General features: G+C 49.8%; 1 non-coding gene across 1 annotated transcript; it reads left to right on the top strand.

The window, feature by feature from the left end:
• The first annotated feature begins 4,824 nt into the window (after nt 1-4,824).
• On the top strand, nt 4,825-4,938 carry trnal-caa (transfer RNA leucine (anticodon CAA)). The gene is made up of 2 exons: nt 4,825-4,862; nt 4,904-4,938. It is a non-coding gene; the product is annotated as a tRNA-Leu (tRNA).
• The last annotated feature ends 361 nt before the right edge of the window (nt 4,939-5,299 follow it).

Raw genomic sequence — 5,299 nt, 5'->3', positions numbered from 1 at the left:
TGGTCGACCTGCAAGGGAAGAGACTTTCAAACGTTCTCCCTGGGAAAAGCCCAGTTGCCGGCCCCACACCTGGACTCCATCACGCTGTCCGACAACGACTTCAGCAGAGTCCTGGCGGATTTTCCATCGGTTATGGCACCGCAGTTCACGGCAGCCATGCCCAGACACGGAGGACAGCACCACAACTCGACCCAGGGACCTCCCCTCCACCCCCGTGCTCGAAGGCTTACCCCGGACAAGCTCCGACTGGCGAAGGAGGAGTTCAAGAGGATGGAGAATTGGGGATCGTACATCGGTCCGACAGCCCATGGGCCTTCCCCTTGCACATGGTATCCAAAGCAACAGGGTGCTGGAGACCATGCGGCGACTACGGCAAGCAAAACAAGGCTACAACACCGGACCGCTACAGTATGCCGCATATTCAGGACTTTGCAACAAACCTGCACGGCACACGGATCTTCTTCAAGGTAGACCTCATCTGGGGATACCATCAAATCCCGATGCATCCGGACGTCCTCCCCAAAGCTGCACTCATCACCCCCGTTCGGCCTTTCGAGTCCCTCTGCATGCCTTTCGGCCTGAAGAATGCCGCACAGACGTCCCAGTGGTTAATGGACGCGGTGGGACGAGACCTGGACTACGCTTTCAACTATTTGGACGACATCCTCATAGCTAGCAGCAGACGGCAGGAGCATCTGTCCCACGCGGTCCGCCATTTTCCCCGACCCAACACAATCAAAGGCTTTCAGGAATTCGAGGGTATGGTGAATTTCTACCACAGCCTCCTCCCCGAATCATGCCCGAATCATGCGCCCCCTGTTCGCCCTGATTTCGGGTAAGGGCATGGACATTACATGGGACGAGGAGACCGCCGCCGCTTACGTTAAAACCAAAGAAGCCTTGGCAAACGCCACGATGCTAATGCACCCCAGAACGGACGTCCCTACCGCTCACAGTGGACGCATCCAATACGGCAGACGGTGGAGTGCTGGAACAACTCGTCGAGGGTCGCTGCAATCCGGCATTTCGGGTACCTCTTAGAAGGTAGGGCCTTCACCGCGTTCACGGTCTACAAAACGCTTACCTTTGCGTTCACGAATGCGTCCGCCCGCTGGTCGTCCCGCCAGCAGCGACATCAGACCAACATCTCTGAATACACGACGGATGTCCATGCCTGAGACATGCCGAGACATGCCGGCTCGGGAAAGGACAATGCCGTGGCGGACGCTCTCCAGACCTAACATCCAAGTCCTGTCCCATGGGGTAGTCTATGAAGCGCTGGCGGAGGCGCAGCAGGCTGATCAGGAGATCCCTAGTTACAGAACTGCAGATTCCGGTTTGCAGCTCCAGAACCTCCCCGTAGGCCCAGGTGAGAGGCCCCTACTCTGTGACGGATGCACCGGCGAACTCCGCCCCATCGTCCCGGCAGCCTGGCGGCGGCGCGTTTTCAAATCCATTCACAACTTAGTGCACCCCTCCATCAGTTCAACAGTCCGGATGGTCTCCAACAGGTTCGTTTGGCACGGACTCCGCAAGAATGCACCAATACTTACATGTACTGCCGACTAGACAAGGTTCAGCGGCATACCAAAGCCCTGCCGCAGCAGTTTCACCGGCGTTTCGACCACATTCATGTGGATATCGTGGGCCCACAGCCAGTGTCGCCCGAACACTGATTGCAACCTGGGTATCTCGCTTTGCTGTACCGACCCACATGACCTCCGACAGAGGCGCCCAGTTGACCTCCAGCCTGTGGTCAGCTATTGCCAGCCTTTTGGGGACTCAGCTGCACCACACAACTGCCTACCACCCACAGTCGAACGGACTAGTGGAGCGTTTCTACCGTCACCTGAAGTCGGCTCTCATGGCCCGGTTCAAAGGGGCCTAACTGGGTGGACTAGCTTCCCTGGGTCCTGCCCGGAATCCGCACGGCGCCCAGAGAGGATATGCACACCTCGTCGGCCGAGTTGCTGATGGCGCACTCCTGGTCGTCCCAAGACAGTTCATACCAGCCACAAGGGGGCAAGGGGAAGAACCCACAACAGTCCTGGACAGACAACGTCAGAGACTTGGTAACTTTGCTCCCATACCCATTTCACAACATGGGCAGAACCCGACCCGCGTACCCGTAGACCTGCAGAACTGTAAGTTTGCTTTTGTACGACGGAGCGGACACTGGACACCGCTACAACGGTCCTACGATGGGCCGTTACGGTGATCAGAAACAATGGGTCCACATTCGTGCTGGACACTGTGGGGAGAGAGGAGGTTTTCACAGTGGACTGACTAAAACCGACCCATTTGGACTTGGCGTAGCTGGTCGGGTTTCTGGCACCGCGGCGCAGTGGCAGACCTCCCACAAAGGGACCGGCCCCGACTGAGGACATTGGGGGGAGTGTTGTGGGGGGTTATGTGGCGACCCAGTTCCCAGCAAGCTCGAACTGGCCCACAAAGTGGCGCGCGCCGGCATTGAGACCGGTCCCAAATAGGGCGCCAGGCTTTCTTCACCAGCAAGGGGAAAAGTCCGTGCGCGGGACAGGACTGTGAATATGCGCCCCCTAAAGCATTCCCGCCCAGGGAGGACGGGAACAGGAAGACTTTAAAGCGAGGCCGCGAAATTTGAAGAAATCTTTTTTGCCACTGTAACACACAGACTGCGTGTCGTTATTTCAGCGCTACAACCTTTTGAATGTTCGATGCTCAGTAATAACGGATAAAGCTAGGAAGGCCCATTCCATCTACGCCTCAACTTCTTTGACGAATGTGCTTATTAACCCTTGCGACCTTATTTTCCCAAAATAAAGGAGGTGAAAGCTTGGTCGACTGAGTTGAAAAATAACTTAGAAAACAGAACTGGCAAGCTCTGGAACAAGTAAAGGAATCTGGCAAGTATAGACATTTTTACTGATTGAAATCACCCAACTCTGGTAAGGGCCATGTCTCAAAATCAGCCTTCATTTGGCTAACCTGAGGCCCGTAGTTAGCTTGAAATAGAGATGTAAAAGAGCGAGTAACGTGTATTCCTAGATATACAAAACCATCTTGAGATAAAGGAAAAGGCAAATATTCCTGTCGGATCTGTAGAGCCAAGTTATTAATAGAAAATCATTTTCTTTTTTGAAGGTTCAGTTTATAGCCAGAGAAGGCTCCAAATTGACCTAATAATGACACAATAGCAGGACTGCTACCTACTGACTCGCTAACATAAAGTAAGAGGTCATCAGCATACAGGGATACACGGTGTTCCATGTTCACTCTCCTACCACCTTGACATGAAGTAGTTGACTTAAGTGCAATAGAAAGAGGCTCAATTGCAATTGCAAAAAGAAGAGGGGACAATGAGCAGCCTTGGCGAGTGCCACGTGTTAATGGGAAATAGTCAGATGGAAAACAATTCGTCTGTACACACGCTGAAGGCGAGTTATATAATAGCTTAACCCAGGCTACAAATATTCTGCCGAATCCAAATTTCACAAAAAAAATATTAAACAAGTATACCCACTCCACACTATCAAACACCTTATCCGCATCCAAGCATATAACGACCTCAGAACTCGGAGAATCACTGGCTGAATAAACCACATCAGCCGGTCGACGTATATTTAAAAAAAAAGAATGGCGATTTTTAATAAAACCTGTTTGATCATCTTTACATTCCAAGAAATAAACCTTAAAGGGTAACCTCCATCTGCAGCACTCATGTTAACTATATCAAAAGACACATAGGGCCCACAATCCAAAACAATGCGAGGGCACAACTGCACCATGAACAGAAAATCTGGCCAATCGGTAACACACAAAAGAACAAGTGCCATGGTAATTCCCAAAAAACTCTCCCATCCTTTTACACAAACACGCAAAAACAATTAACCCCCGAAACCTAGATCTACCTCCCCAACTGAGGATGATCGCAGGCATTACAAACTAAAACCTTCCAAAGCTTTCCCCATACAACCAAAACTTCAATCAAGGGCGGCTTCCCTCCTTAGAATTTATACCAACACTTATTCTACTATTAATATATATAGGCTGAAGATAACTAAGGGAAGCCAAGTCATCGGGTAGAGCAGGTCCAACAGCGTGCATCGGCGCCATAAATGTAACATCAGCTTCCTTGCTCGGGGCTTCGTTATCTTTCTCCTGTTTTACCTCGAGGGTGCATTTTGTTTGCCACGTCAGCGTCCAACAACATCCCGGGTTGTTCACAATGCTCAGTTATCTCGTTCATACGACAAAGGTCATAAGGTAGTTTTTGAATAAAAATCAGGAGCCGCACTAACACGCACCTATACCCTCCACGCTCAACCCGGAAGTCCCCCAAGCCTGAACAACATTCTGACTGTAATAACTCATCCATGATGGAATGATGAAGCAGACCGATCTGCAATTTTTTTTATGTTCTTGTGAGACTTGTCACATCTTCGCTTTCTTCCACTATCATCAGATTATTGGGCCTTATAGTCTATTTACTAACGTCCATTTGCCCCGTATAATTGAACCTGCCACCCAATGTTTTCAGATTCAGTCCTGTCTATAAACGTTTATTTCTCCGCTTCCCGAAGTGTTTAACCAATGAGTCTGCCAAGCGTTCTCATCCATCTGAACAAACGTCCTTCCCAAGTTCTTGCCGGGACGTGTCTCACGAGTCTTCGATGTGTAATTTTTTTTACAGCTTCACTTTCCACAGAAGCTGGCTAACCTGAGCATACTGTAACACTCTCGCTTTCATTTCCGACTGGCAGAACGGTATACGTGATTGCGTGTATATAACTTTGCTTACAAATCAGGCTTACAAATTCCCTTCTGAAACACTCATCAAAAGTTGTCAGGATGGCCGAGTGGTCTAAGGCGCCAGACTCAAGGAATGAAAGTCCTTCCGATAAACGGGAGTGTTCTGGTCTCCATCTGGGGTCGTGGGTACGAATCCCACTCCTGACAAAATTTGTCTTTAAGTATTCAATCGAGGCGACGTTATTTCTGTAAACAAACCCTGCCTTGTTGAGGTGGATTAGATAAACTGTTGAACGATAAGATTATGTTTTTGACACTGTTCATCACCTTGCAACAGATCATCGTACACCGAATTTTAGGTATGTTATTTATTCAGAAACAATTTCTGGATGAAGGATCTCGGCCCGAAACGCCGACTCTTTACGCTTTTCCTCAGATGCTGCCTGGTCTTCTGCGCTCCTCCTGGCATACTCAGCTAATCAATGTGGATTAGTTTTTAAAGTGTAATGATTGGTTGTCAGAATATTCAATGGATGGCCACGTGAGTGTACAGTATCACCTTTTGATC

The sequence above is a fragment of the Hypanus sabinus genome, unplaced genomic scaffold, assembly GCF_030144855.1.
Source record: "Hypanus sabinus isolate sHypSab1 unplaced genomic scaffold, sHypSab1.hap1 scaffold_160, whole genome shotgun sequence".
Taxonomy (NCBI): domain Eukaryota; kingdom Metazoa; phylum Chordata; class Chondrichthyes; order Myliobatiformes; family Dasyatidae; genus Hypanus; species Hypanus sabinus.
The sequence above is the reverse complement of the archived record's forward strand: the minus strand, read 5'-3'. Positions and strand labels throughout refer to the sequence as shown.